The following is a 15,988-nucleotide window of genomic DNA, read 5'->3' as shown; positions in this document are numbered from 1 at the left end:
AGCAGCCCATTTGGGCACAGCAAGATCCCACACATTTTACTATCGTAATCAGCAGCTAATCGGTGATCTTAGTCAAGGGATAATAGGATGCTGTGTAGAACTTTCCTGTTCTCCTTCAAAATACTGCGTTGAGATCCATCATGTCCTTCTGAGAGGGCAGGCAGGGATTCAGTTTAACATCTCGTCCAAAAGACAGCACCTCCCGCAGAGCAACACATCCCCGAGTGCTGCACTGGAGCATCAGCTGAAATCAATACTCGAATTTTATACAGTGGGACTATAAATCTACTGACTCAGGAGCAGGAGCCAAAGCCACAGATACAGTTCACTGGAACTGATCTATAAAATAAAGAGCGTTGCCTGGAGAGGCCAATATCTAAGTGAAGCCAACATGAGGCATAGGATGTCACCCGGTTCCCTCTCATCATTTTTCAGATGCAACCAAGTATGGTGAACAAATTCAATCACACAAATTGCAATGAAAACATTCACTCGCAATTATTAACCACGATTATTTTACTTATTAATCTACATAATTCGAAGAAATAGGCATTGGAAGAATTAAGGACCCGGGGGTTCAGTTCCCGGCTTGGGTCACTGTCCGTGCAGAGTCTGCATTCCCTCCCTGTGTCTGCATGGGTTGCCTCTGGGTGCGCCAGTTTCCTCCCACAGTATGAAAGACATGCTGGTTAGGTGTATTGGCCATGCTAAATTCTCCCTCAGTGTACCCAAACAGGTACAGGAGTGTGGCAGCAAGGGGATTTTCACAGTAACTTCACTGCAGTGTTAATGTAAGCCTACTTGTGACACTAATAAATAAACTTAATGGATCAGTTACGAGTGTTTTAAAAATAAACCAACAGGGAATATTGTAATTCAGAAGCTTTGCCGATCTGGAGATAGCGATGGTTTCACAAAATGCCCGTTCTGAACTATTTTTCTAAGCGGCATCTAAGCAATAGGTAGGGATCGAAAGAGGGTGAGCAGAACTTCCTTTCCAAACGTTAATGCAAATTCAAGTCCAAATTTTGCTGTTGTCCGACCTCTTTGTGCAGAGTAAAGGTATTGTGATTGTGTAATCGTCCAGCTTTTCTTCCTGCCTCACAGTGCCAGGGACCTAGGTTCAATTCCAGCCTGGGGCCACTGCCTGTGTGGTGTTTGCATGTTCTCCCCATGTCCGCATGGACTTCCTCCAGGTGCTCTGATTTCCTCCAAAGATGTACAAGTTCGGCTGATTGGCCGTGACAAATTGCCTCCTTAAGTGTCAGGGGAATTAGCAGGGTAAATACGTGGGGTTACGGGGAGGGTTCGAGGTGGGATAGTTGTCGGTTGAGGTTTGATGGGCTGAATGGCCTCCTTCTGCACTATAGGGATGCTATGATAATTTGTGTGCAGCTGGAGCACTGATGGCACAATGCCACGGGGTGGGACGGGGGGGCACCCGGATCATTAAATAATGATAGAACATGCATTCAGTCCCTTGCTATGATAGGACACATCAATACAAATCAAAGAGGTGAAGTTTGCTCCTTTGACAAAGCAAGCAACAGATTGCCTTTTTTTGCTCGATGATAATTGACTTGTTAATAAGCTTATGGGCGCTCATGACTTTGGAAGGTGTGACTTCTGAGAACACAGTTTTGTTAGAGAATCATTAACCAGGGAGTAAAACAAAACACAGTCTCCTCTTTCTTATTAAAAGAGGAATTGTGCCCTGATGCTGCAGTTACACGCATGTACAGTAAGCCTTACATATCTAGACAAAAACCGAGTGATAGAACGGGAAATAGGGGCTGAGAGAAGGGAGGAAGTGTAAGGAAGAAGGAGAAGAAAGGGAAAGAAGATGGAAGTAAAAATGAGATGGTCGCTTGGCACCACAGAGCACGGGTATGGCTGAGAAAAGAGACATTCTGTCATAGAATCATAGATTCCTTACAGTACAGAAGGAGGCCATTTGTCCCATCGACCTCTACCAATCATAATCCCATCCAAGCCTTATTCCTGTAACCCCTCACATTTACCCTGCTAATCCCCTGACACTAGAGTCAATTTAGCATGGCCAATCAACCTAACCCACACATCTTTGGACAAAGCTCTTTGTGTTGTACTCATCAATAGGGATGCATGGGTCTCAAATTTTAAGAGGAACAACACTTTATATCACATGTGAAAACCGGTGCTGAACTCAGAATTTGGCCATAGCATCAGAGCGCAGAAGAGGCCCTTTGGCCTATCGAGTCTGTACTGACATGCAAGGAACACATGACTTCCCACCTAATCCTATCTGCCAGAACTTAGCCCATCGCCCATAGCCCTGAATGTTAGGACATGCCAAGTATTTTTCCAGGTACTTTTTAAAGAATGTGAGGCAACCTCTACGACCTTCTCAGGCAGCGCATTCCAGACTATCACCACATTCTGAGTAGAAGGGATTTTCTTCACATCCCCCCTCCTCACCTATGTCCCCTTGTGACTGACCCTTCAACTAAGGGGAAGAGCTGCTCCTTACCCACTCTGTCCATGTTTCTCATACACCTTCAGTCTTCTCTGCTGCAATGAAAACAACCCAAGCTGACACAACCTCTCTTCATAATTTAAATATTCCATCCTAGGCAGCATCCTGGTGAATCTCCTCTGCAGCCACTCCAGTGCAATCACATCCTTCCGACAATGTGGCGACCAGAATGTGGAGTCTATCATGAGTTGTGATTTTGTGACTGGACAGTTGCTACTCAACAATCTCGAGTGTGCTAAGAATTACAGAACAATCAATTTAAGATTATAAATAGGCTCACAATGTAGTTCCCTTACACTTGCTAGAAGCTACATGCATTCATGTGAACAGCCCTGTCCTCTGTGAACAGAAAGAACATGTCCAAGCGTTGCACCTTTTTTCAATTAAATAAAAGCTTGGGAGAAACTCGTCCCCTTGTCCATTTTCCATGGCAACATCTCAACCAATCAAAGCCAACTTTCCCAGCCAATCAGCACCATTTTTCTTGTGCAGCGTAAATTGTTGCTACATTTGAAGTTGGATAATCTACACCAAAAACCTCTGACCTCGCGCACGGCTAGGAGTCTCCAGCGCTGCTGCAATGGATGCAGTTTTGGCTGAGCACCCAATTCTCCATTCTCGCTGGCAACCAGGCGGCCATGGACAGGATCAGAGAATTCCGCCCCTAGGGTCTGTCCTGATGAATGCAAGATGAAAAGTTTCAACAGCAATAAAAATGTGATCATTATGGAAGAACAGAGGCTAGAAAGACAAAAGTAAACAATTAATAAGAATAAAAAAACCAAGAAGTGAAATTCTCAAATTAATTCAGGAATCCATCTGGAGCTAATATTTGTAAAATACAGTTTGCTATCTGGACCAATGATTTTGAAGGAAGGACTGGATGATTATAATGGGAGTGAGATAAAATGCTAACATCAGGAGTGATGTAAATTACATCAAGAAAATGTATCTCAGTAAATTGAATTGCTTAATGCACTTTGGATTTATAAACCAAGTGTAAGTTGAAAGGGTGAGTACTATTAACGGCTACTTAGAGAATGCCGATTACAAAACACTGCATAATGCCTCAATGGTCATCCTCAACACTGGTAACTCACAAGAGTGTGTCCTCAGCCCCTCACTATATTCCTTATACCTATGACATATTTCTAAATCCCTCTCCAACTCAATTTTCAAGTTTGCTGATGACACCACCGCAGTGGATCGGATCTCAAACAATGAAGACACGGAGTACAGGAAAGCAATAGAGAACCTGGTGAACTGTGTGATGACAATAATCTCTCCCCCAATGTCAACAAAATGAAGCAGTTAGTCATCGACTTCAGGAAGCGTAGTAGAGGATATTCTCCTCTCTACATCAAAGGTGACAAAATAGAAGTCGTTGAGAGCTTCAAATTTTTTGGTGTCCAAATTACCAACAACCTGTCCTGGTCCCCCCATGATGAGACTATAGTTCAGAAATCCGACCAACACCTCTACTTTCTCAGAAGACTAAGGAAATTTGGCATGTCCCCTATAACTCTCACCAACTTTTACAGATGTACCATAGAAAGCATTCTTTCCAGCTGTATCACTGCTTGGTGTGGCTCCTGCTCTGTCCAAGACATGCAGTAAGCTACAAAGGGTTGTAAACGAAGCCCAGTGCATCGCTCAAACCAGCCTCCCAACCATTGACACTGTCTGCACTTCACACAGCCTCAGAAAAGCAGCCAGCATAATTGAGAACCCCGGACATTCTCTCTTCCACCTTCTTCCGTTGGGAAAAAGACACAGAAGTCTGTGGACATGTACCGACTGACTCAAGAACAGCTTCTTCCCTGCTGCCATCAGGCTTTTAAATGGACTTACTTTGCATTAACTTGATCTTTCTCTACACCCTAGCTATGATTGTAACACTACATTCTGCACTGTCTCGTTTCCTTTTCTACGAACAGTATGCTTTGTTTGTATAGTGCACAAGAAACATACTTTTCACTGTATGTTAATACATGTGACAGAAATAAATCAAATCAAATCAAATCAACTGTGGCCTCACCAAGATTTTACGTCGATTCATCATTATGTTTTCTACTTTCATATTCTGTAACTATTGCCATAAAACCCAGAACTTTTTTCTACTCCTACAATGAAGCATCTTGAGATCCACCTCCACATTAAAGATAGAGTCATAGAGGTTTACAGCATGGAAACAGGCCCTTTGGCCCAACTTGTCCATGCCGCACTTTTATTTTCAAGCCCCCAAACTAATCCCAATAGCCCGCATTTGGCCCATATCCCTCTATATCCATCTTAAAAATTTAACTATCTAAACACTTTTTAAAAGATAAAATTGTACCAGCCTCTACTACTACATCTGGCTTATTGTTCCAGACACTTACCACCCTCTGTGTGAAAAAAATTGCCCCTCTGGACACTTCTGTATCTCTCCCCTCTCACCTTAAACTTTTACTGTCTAGTTTTAGACTCTCTTATCTTTGGGAAAAAATATTGACTATCTAACTGATCTGTGCTCTTCATTATTTTGTAGACTTCTATCAGATCATCCCTAAGCCGCCTACGCTTCAGAGAAGAAAGTCCCAGTCTATCCGGCCTCTCCTTATAACTCAAACCATCAAGTCCTGGTAGCCTCCTAGTAAATCTTTTCCGCACTCTTCCGAGTTTAATAATGTCCTTTCTATAACACAGTGACCAGAACTGTACACAGTATTCCAAGTGTGGCCTTACCAATGTCTTGTACAACTTCAACAAGACGACCACTTGTGTTTTTTGTGTCACTTTTTTCATCTCGCTGTGGTGGATTTCTCAATTTCTAAGCCTGTAGCAAAGCTTTCTCAACTTTGTCCTTAACTTCTTTTCTTAAGTGTACATTTCTCTACTGCAGCTTCAGCTGCTGTTTAGTTTTTCATATCCGGATATACTGTACTGGGCTCATCATTTAGAATACCAGATTTCATGTCACCATTGATATGATATAGAGTCATAGAGGTTTACAGCGTGGAATCAGGCCCTTTGGCCCAATTTGTCCGTGCCACCCTTTTGTTTGAACCCCGAAACTAGTCCCAGTTGCTTGCATTTGACCCGTATCACCAAAGTGACACAAAAAACCTGGCATGGACCGGTTTGGGCCGAAGGACCTCTCTCCGTGCTGTAGATTCTATGATGCTCTGGCAATCAGACCACACCCTGCCGAAACTTCTATATTGTGGGATGTCCAGCATCAACAATAGAAATAATCGCCCCGAAGAGAGCTGCTGCCATTTGGAATTTTAAAAAATAGCTTTAAAACATGGCACACAATACAGGGGGTTCTGAAAAAGCACGCCAGATAGACATGTCAGAGTGCAAAGTTCCTGCAAAGAGCAGGTTCAAAAAAAGAAACTGCTACAGTGGCTTTTTCATTTTAAGAAGTGGCAACATTTAAATGTCTTAAACACTTCTTTAAATAAAATGAAGTTGTCAATTACCGGATAGCCTGCCAAATACAGGAAAAGTGTGGGGAAATCAAAGACAAGAAACCCACAGCAGCAGGGACAGCCTGTGTGAAAAAAATGGTTACTGCACTAAGAGCCTTAAAGGGACAATGACATTAAAGCTGTAACTACAATATGGCTATGGACAGAAAATTAGAAGAGGCCTCAGAGAGAGGGGAACTTCTAATAAAGCACTGAGGGCAATTAGAGGCCATGGAGGGATGGTAATTCCCTATAAAGCACCAAGAACTCTAAAAAAGCCCTGGGTGAGGGCCATTCCCAGTGAAGTAGAGTGGCACAATGGTTACCACTGCTGCGTCCCAGGGCCAGGGATCCAGGTTCAATTCCAGTCTCGGTAACTATCCGTGTGGAGTTTGCATGTTCTCCCCGTGTCTGCATGGGTTTCTTCCGGATGCTCCGGTTTCCTCCCAACTCCAAAGATGTGCAGGCTAGGTGGATTGGCAATGCTAAAATGCCCCTTAATTTCCAAAGGGCTGTGAGTTAGGTAGATTAGCCATGGCAAATGTGCGGGGTTAGGGCGGGGGAATGGGCCAGGAGAAGATGCTGAGGTGGTGCAGACTCAATGGGCTGAATGGCCTCCTTCTGTACTCGATGGATTCTATGATTCTATGAAGGTAGAATTTGATTTGCAAGGCTATGAGAAAGGTGCAGAGAAATGGAGCTAACCAGATAGCTCCTTCAAGGATCCAGCACAGGGATTAATGCTGTCTGATTCTGTGAAGTTACAAAGCATTAATAAAACAGTTGCCCTTGAACTAACCCTTCCCCGTGTTCAGAAAACATAGAAAACCGTCTCTCCCAGTTTCGAAGGCAACAAAAGCAAGCTGAGATTCAGAAACCAAAACTTCCAGGAAGACTGGACCTGATTGATAGATATGAAAGGACACAAATCAGAGCAGTAGCAGTTGTTGAGTCCAGTGGTGCAGTACAGGCAGGTTGCAATAGGCAGAGTCCAGATCCAGAGCTGAGAAAAGTTGCTGCAGCTGTTTTTGTTAACTGAGGGTAACATTGGTGGATCTACACCATCCAGACTGAGTTGAGCATGTTGGAATATTGTGAGCAATTTGGGCCCTGTATCAAAGGGAGGAAGTACTGGACCTGGAGAGGGTCCAGATAAAGTTCACGAAAATGATCCCAAAACGAAAAGCTTGAGGCGTATTTGAGGACTCTGGGTCAGTATTCCTTGGGATTTAGAAGGATGAGGGGGGGGATCCCATTGAAATTTACAGAATACTGAAAGGCCTGGATAAAGTGGATGTGGGGAAGATGTTTCCATTGGGAAGAGAGACTAGGATCTGAGTAAGACAACCCTTTACAACAAAGATGAGGAAAAATATCTTCAGCCAGAAGGTGGTGAATTTGTGGAATTCATTGCCACAGAAGGCTGTGGAGGTCAGATCATTGAGTATTTTTAATGTAGGGATAGATAAGTTCTTGATTGGTAAGGATATCAAAGGTTATGGGAGAAGGCAGGACAATGGGTTTGAGAAACTTAGCAGTAATACGTGGATGGCAGAGCAGACTCAATGGCCCAAGTAGCCTAACTCTGCTCCTACGTCTTATGAGTTGTGCAGACGTGTGCAGTTTTTGATGAAGAATGGAACCCCAATAGAGAAGGAATTCAGGAAACTTGTTTACTCCAGTAGTGATTAGAATGATTGGCAGCATGTAGAGAAGTTGAGGGATTCACAGATGCAATTAAGGGCAAGCTAAATAAGTCCATGAGAGAAATAAATAGAAGTATTGATTAATAGAGTTAGATGAAGTAATGTTATACACTTGCTTTTCGGTTGGAATTAGACTGAAATTCTTCATAAGAAAGTCAGAGTTTCAAAGGGCAATGTGATTGAGTTTAATGCCGATGCTTACGGACTGCTGAGCTATTTCTTAAGATCTCTCGGCGATTTCTCCCATTTAATGTGTAATTTATCAATCATAATCGGCTATAATTTGCCTGTGAATTTAGCATATATTGATTCTGGATGTTAAAGTGCAGATGGCTATCTGAGATAATATTTCATGTTTGTTTCATTTGACTCTTGCATTTTAAAAGTTCTACTGCTTTAAATGGTGGGCCTTCATACTTTTAGTGAATAACTGGAATTTCAAATTTAAAAAAACATAAAGTTAATTGTCTCCATCAAGATCATAACAGAATTGCAGTTTGATATTTGTTTTGTGCAGTAGGATAGAATTGATGATCAGAATAATACAATTTAGAAGGGAGTCCTCTGGTCAAACATTCCTGTACAAGCTCATGTCATTTTTATAGTAGGTTACAAGTCAACAGGTCGAGAATATTCTAATAGTTAAGTACGTATCACAGAGTGGGAAGTCAAAACTAGGGATCATGAATATTTAATTTGATTTATTATTGTCACATGTTTTAACATACAGTGAAAAATATTGTTTCTTGTGCACCAGACAGACAAACCATACCGTTCATAGAGAAGGAAAGAAGAGAGTGCAGAATGTAGTGTCACCATCATAGCTAGGGAATAGAGAAAGATCAACTTAATAGAAGGTAAATGCAAAGTCTGACAGCAGCAGGGAAGAAGCTGTTCTGGCATCAGTTGGTATGTGACCTCAAACTTTTGTATCTTTTTCCCAACGGAGGAACATAAGAACATAAGAACATAAGAAATAGGAGCAGGAGTAGGCCATCTAGCCCTTCGAGCCTGCCCCGCCATTCAATAAGATCATGGCTGATCTGTCGTGGCTCAGTTCCACTTTCCCGCCCTCTCCCCATAACCCTTAATCCCCTCTCTTATCAAAAACCCATCAACCCGCGTCTTAAAAATATTTAGCGAGGCAGCCTCCACCACTTCAACGGGCAGAGAATTCCAGAGATTCACCACCCTTTGAGTGAAGAAGTTCCTCCTCAACTCCGTTCTAAACTGCCCCCCCCTTTATCTTGAGGCTGTGCCCTCTAGTCCTACTGTCCTTTCTGAGCGCGAAGAGTCTCTCCACCTCTATCCTATCCATCCCATTCATCATCTTATACGTCTCAATGAGATCTCCCCTCATTCTTCTAAACTTTAACGAGTACAAGCCTAGTTTATTCAGCCTCTCCTCATAGCTCAACCCCCTCAACTCCGGTATCAGCCTAGTAAACCTCCTCTGCACTCCCTCCAAGGCCAAGGGGGTCTGGACAGAGTAAGTAGAATGAAACTGTTTCCATTGGTGGAAGAATTGGGAGTGAAATAGCCCAGATTTAAAGTTATTGGCAAAAAAAGCAAAGTGTCAAACTGGCAGCACGGTAGCATAGTGGCTAGCACTGCTGCCTCACAAGAAATCCAGGTTCAATTCCAGCCTTGAGTCACTGTCTGTGTGGAGTTTGCACGTTGTCTGCATGAGTTTCTCCTGCATGCTCTGGTTTGCTGCCACAATCCAGAAATATTTGATTTATTATTGTTACACATATTAGAATACAGTGAAAAGTATTGTTTCTTGCGCACTATGCAGATAAAGCACACCGTACATAGGGGAGGAGAGAGTGCAGAATGTAGTGCTACAGTCATAGCTAGTGTGTAGAGAAAATTCAAGTTAATGTGAGATAGGTCCATTCAGAAGTCTGATGGCAGCAGGGAAGAAGCTGTTGATAGATGTGCTTGGTTCAGTGGATTGGCCATGCTAAATTATCCCTTAGTGTGCAAGATGTGAAGTTTAGGGGATTTAGCCATGATCAACACATGGGGTACGAGGTTAGAGTGGGTGATTAGGCCTAGGCAGGGTGCCCTTTTGAAGTGTCAGTGCAGATGTGATGGGCCAAATGGCCTCTTCTGCACTGTAGGGATTCTATGATTTTATTCTATGATTCCATGACATGAGGAAAATCTTTTTCAAGCAGCAAGTGGTTTGGATCTGGAATCCCAGAGTGCGGTGGAGACAGTTTCAATCAAGACATTCAGGAGGGAATTGGCTAATTGTCTGAAAGGAAAGAATGTGCAGGGTCACGAAGAGTAGAAGTGGTGGCACCAGGTGATTAACTCCTACAGAGAGTCACGGAGACACGAGGCCTGATTTTACCAACAAGTTGCACCCATTTTCGGATGTGAAAACTTGGTAACGTCGCGTTTGAGGCGAGTAGCCCCATCTGTGACCACCTCCGTGCCAGTTGCCTCTTTACCAAGTGCCTAAAATTGCCACGATCAGCACCATTTAAATTGACTTAATGGGCTGGATGACCAAACTTACCGGCACCTTCCCCTTTGCCACCGAGTTTGCCCGTCCAGATTCAGCACGAAGCAGACGTGATCCGCAAAGGTCCAATTTGGGTGCTCCAGATTCTCAGGATGTAAGTTTAGAGCTTCCGGCAGTGATAAGCCCGATTCAGACTCGCGGCTTTATTTTCAGGCAGAGTGTGTATGGGGGTGCCGGAGAACAGGTTTACTAGTCAGATCTGGAACACTCCCAGATTCAGCACTTAGAATCAGAACAATAAAATCGTGCCCACGATGTGCTGAATGGACTCCTTCTGTGCTGTGACCCTGTGATTTATTTAACAGCGATATAGGGAAGAAACCAATGGGACTTTAAATAGATAAATCCCCTGGAACTGATGACCTATATCCCAGTGGCAGTGGGTGTATTGGTGATCACCTTTCAGAATTCCAGAAACTCCACAATGGTTCCTGCAGATTGGAAAGTAACAAATGGTCAACTATTTAGAAAAGAGATTGAAAATCCATCCACTACATGTGATTTGATTTGAGTTTATTATTGTCACACAAAGTTTAAAGCTTATTTATTAGTGTCACAAGTAGGCTTATATTAACATCGCAATAAAGTTACTGTGAAAATCCCCTAGTCGCCACACTACGGCACCTATTCGGGTACACTGCGGGAGAATTTAGCGCGGCCAATGCGCCTAACCATCATGCCTTTCGTGCTGTGGAAGGAAACCGGAGCACCTGAAGGAAACCCACGCAGATATGGGGAAAATGTGCAAGCTCCACCTAGTCAGTCACCCAAGCTGGAAATTGAACCCGGATCCCTGGCACTGTGAGGCAGCAGTGCTAACCAGTGTGCCACTTGTATTAGTTTACAGTGAAAAGTATTGTTTCTTGCGTGCTGTGCAGACAAAGCATTCTGTTCATAGAGTACAAAAGGGAGAAGGAGAGTGCAGAATGTAATGTTACAGTCAGAGCTACTGTGTAGAGAGAGATAGCTTAATGCGAGGTAGGCCCATTCAAAAGTCTGACAGCAGCAGAATAGAAGCTGTTCTTGAGTCAGTTGGTACGTGACCTCAGACTTTGGTACCTTTTTTCTGAAAGGTGGAAGAGAGAATGTCCGAGATGCGTGGGGATCATTGATTATGCTTGATTGGGCAATGTAAGAATAATCTCCCCAAAACCCCTCGCACAGGGAATCCATAATCACAGTCTCTTCAAACTGAGTGTCTGAAATGGCTTCATTTGAAAGTTGTCTTCAGTTTCTGAATGAGCCTTTCATCTCTCCCCATCGCAATTTATCCTCCTGCTTAGGCAATTATCGCAGGCGATGCTTCATGGCAGGGTGAGTCAGCTGTCGTGTGCAGGGGAGAAAGAAAGGACACAAACAAATCTTGACTTGTAACGGCTGCTATTATTTGTCAAGTGCCCCTGAGGGGATGGCTGAAGACAGCTAGCAGGCGACGGAGCATTACTGTGTCCCACTATCAGAAATCAGATTACGGGGAAAAGATTCATGAGCTGATGGGGCATCAACTGTTCCTGCTTATGTCTGACTTTCTCTAATCAGTGCTCTCCATCTCACTTACACTGTTGTAGGCCGTGGGTAGAGTGCTGCATGACAAATTAGATATTACCGCATCTAATTGTGTGTTTTTTAAACATGAGAGAATTGAATTGTTGGGCTGGAGTCCTGTTATTGCGTTGACAGGGACCTTGCTCGGTCTGCTGCTCTGGGTGCAGCATCGCTGAATGGCCTTTGAGTCACACGGCCAGCAGAATGTCACCTGGAGGTCAAAGAAGGGGCAGCGAGTTGTGGGGTTGGGGGGGGGGGTGGGGGGCGGTGGGAGGCAACGGAAGTATCGACAATAAAGGGATACATGTCATCAAAAGTTTACATTGTGAGGGCTCAGTCATTGCACCAAGCTCTAGGCTTTCAAATCCTATACGATTTGCGTTGGGTTCAATAGGCCATTCGGCCCAGTTGTTCTGTGCTGGTATCAAGGCTCTGAACAAACTTCCTCCTATCCCTTTTCACCTCACCCTATTGGTGTATCCACTTATGATCTTTCCTTCTTACGCTTAAGTTTTTCACTCAGAGGGTGGTGAGTGAGTGGAATCGGCTGCCGTCGGTGGTGGTAGAGGCGAACTCACTGGGGTCTTTTAAGAGACTACTGGATGAGTACATGGGATTTGATGGGATTGAGAGTTATAGATAAGCCTGGTAGGTATGGATATGATCGGTGCAACTTGTGGGCCGAAGGGCCTGTTTGTGCTGTAGTGATCTATGTTCTATGCTATCTAGCTTTGGCACAAATGCATCAATGCCATTCACGTCAATTAATCCATTTGTGTGGCAGCATTCTCTGTATTCCAGCCACTCACTGGATCAAGAAATTGCTCCCAACTTCCCAGTTGAATCGTAGAGTCCTATGGTACAGAAGGAGGCCATTCAGCCCATCGAGTCTGCACTGACCACAATCCCACTCAGGCCCTATCCCCATAACCCTATGCATTTATTCTAGCTAGTGCCCCTGAGACGAAGCATGGCCAATCAATCTAACCTGCACATCTTTGGAGTGTGGGAGGAAATTAGAGCACCCAGGGGAAACCCATGCAGACACTGGGAGAATGTGCAGACACAGCACAAACAGTGACCCAAGCCAGAATCAAACCCAGGCCTCTGGCACTGTGAGACAGCAGTGCTAACTATTGTGTCAGCATGCTGCCCCAGTTGAATTTATTAACATCTGTCTTAAATTTATTTTATTTCATTTATTTTAATTAGATTCTTTGATCCGCTCATTAATTATTGACAGCCATGATATTTTTCTTAAATTCTAATAATATGGGCTGGGGGAAAGGAGTCAAGCAGGATCTCTGGGGGGTTGGCTGGGGACAGGATCCATGAGAATTGCTCTGGTTGCTAGATTTTAAATGCACCCCTGAATAGTCCCTACTTTTGTTGTGATATTATAATTTCTGGTATTGCTGCACATCATAGATTTGATGTGGAGATACCAGCGTTGGACTGGGGTAAACAAGTAAGAACTGTCACAACACCAGCTTAAAGTCCAATAGGTTTATTTGGTAGCACAAGCTACTAGCTTTTGGAGTGTTGCCCTTTCATCATAAGAACATAAGAAATAGGAGCAGGAGTAGGCCATCTAGCCCTTCGAGCCTGCCCCGCCATTCAATAAGATCATGGCTGATCTGTTGTGGCTCAGTTCCACTTTCCCGCCCTCTCCCCATAACCCTTAATCCCCTCTCTTATCAAAAACCCATCAACCCGCTTCTTAAAAATATTTAGCGAGGCAGCCTCCACCACTTCAACGGGCAGAGAATTCCAGAGATTCACCACCCTTTGAGTGAAGAAGTTCCTCCTCAACTCCGTTCTAAACCGCCTCCCCTTTATCTTGAGGCTGTGCCCCCTAGTCCTACTGTCTTTTTTGAGCGGGAAGAGTCTCTCCACCTCTATCCTATCCATCCCATTCATCATCTTATACATCTCAATGAGATCTCCCCTCATTCTTCTAAACTCTAACGAGTACAAGCCTAGTTTATTCAGCCTCTCCTCATAGCTCAATCCCCTCAACTCCGGTATCAGCCTAGTAAACCTCCTCTGCACTCCCTCCAGGGCCAAAATATCCTTGCGCAGGTGCGGCGCCCAAAACTGCACACAGTACTCCAGCTGACTGGGATTTCAGTTCACAAACAGGGCATATAAAGACACAAACTCAATTTACAAAATAATGGTTGGAATGCGAATCTTTACAGGTAATCAAGTCTTAAAGGTACAGACAGACAATGTGAGTGGAGAGAGGGTTAAGCACAGGTTAAAGAGATGTGTATAGTTTCCAGCCAGGACAGTTAGTGAGATTTTGCAAGCCCAGGCAAGTCATGGGGGTTACAGATAGTCTGATATGAACCCAAGATCCAGGTTGAGGCTGTCCTCATGTGTGCGGAACTTGACCATCAATCTCTGCTCAGCGACTGCGCTGTCGTGTGTCGTGAAGGCTGGCTTGGAGAGCGCTTACCTGAAGATCAGAGGCTGAATGCCCATGACCACTGAAGTGTTCACCAACATGAGGACGACTTCTTACTGCATAATAGCTTTCCCAGAGGAAGTAGATTCCAAAAGATTCATGGATATTGCTATGTTTTGATCAACACACACACACACACACACACACACACACACACACACACACACACACACACACACACACACACACACACACACACACACACACACACACACACACACACACACACATTCAAACAATCCAGATTCTTGAGCAACTTCACCCGGTGACGTCAACTTTCAGGAGAAACATTGAACCCCAGATCCGTCTCATAGAACCCCTTAGTGCAGAAGGAGGCCATTCTCCTCATTGAGTCTGCACCGACAACAGTCCCATCCAGGCCCTAGCCCCAGGATCTTATGAACATTGGATGGACATGCCAGTAAAATTCCACCCTAAAGGACAGTTTAGCATGGCCAATCCATCTAACTTGCACATCCTTGGAGTGTGGGAGAAAACCAGAGCACCTGGAAGAAACCCATGCAGACACAGGGAGAAGGTGCAAACTCCATGTAGACAGAGGCCAGAATTGAACCCTTGACTCATTGGCACTGAGGCAGCAATGATAACGACTGTGCCACTGTGCCAGCCAGTTGGATGTGAAATGGAAGAGGAGCGGGGGTGATCTTCCTGGGGTCCTTCGCAATGTGTATCCTTCAGCCATCATCACTTAAACAGATTTCTCTGCTCATAAGTTTGCGGTTCGCCAGTTGGCTGCTGTATTTCCATTCATTACAATAGTGACCACACTTCAAAAGCATTTCATTAGCTGTAAAAACTTTTGGGACATTCTGAGATCATGAAGAGCATTTTATAAAAGCAAGCCTGGCTTTATTTCCAATAAGTGAGGGTGGGAAGGCCTTTTAAGTGGCATTTAAATGCTATGAAAGTGACCACATCATAGAATCATAGAATCCCTGCAGTGCCGAAGGAGGCCATTCTGCCCATCATATCTACACCTACTCTCTGACAGAGTACCATGATTCAGCCTGCATTAATTGCCCATCCCTAATTGCCCTTGGCTTGCTAAGCCATTCTGGAGGGTGGTTAGGAACCAACCACATTGCCATGGGTCTGGAGTCACATGTAGGCCAGACCAGATAAGGACAGCAGCTATACCTCCCGAAAGGATGTTAGTCAACCAAATAGGTTCTTAACAACAATTGATGGTAGTTTCACATTCACCATTACTGAGACGAGCTGTCCAATTCTCGATTTTATTCGTCGAATTTAAATTCCACCAGCTGCCGTAGTGGGATTTGAACCCATGTCTCCAGAGCATTAGCCTGGGCCTATGGGATTACTAGGCCAGTAACATTACCACTAACTACCCCACCATCTCCCCCTAACTTAGTTTAATTACTTTAACGGAAGTCAAACTAATGTTGAGACTTAAATTAGAAAAGAAAGTTGAAAAACCTATCACAGTCTGGCAATGCCTTTCAGTGACTGTCCAGATAACAGTTCCTGCTCCCATCCCCCACCCAATCGATGCCACCCCCCCCCCCTCCCCCATCCCCAACCCCCCGGCCGCCTCTCCCCACCCCCATACTTCACAAAGCCAACCAAATCAAGTCGTGCCAGTAACAGAAATATGTTTGGAACATAAACAGATCAAAGCTGGCAAGCAAAACACAGGAAATACGAGGTAGGATGGGTTCAGAGTGGAGATAAAGGAACACTGATAAGCAAAGGTCTGTGTTTTCCAGCAGCCTCTCTGGG

The sequence above is a fragment of the Carcharhinus amblyrhynchos genome, chromosome 5 (assembly GCF_965287045.1).
Source record: "Carcharhinus amblyrhynchos chromosome 5, sCarAmb.v2.hapA, whole genome shotgun sequence".
In the NCBI taxonomy this organism is placed as follows: Eukaryota; Metazoa; Chordata; class Chondrichthyes; order Carcharhiniformes; family Carcharhinidae; genus Carcharhinus; species Carcharhinus amblyrhynchos.
This window is presented reverse-complemented; position numbering follows the sequence as displayed.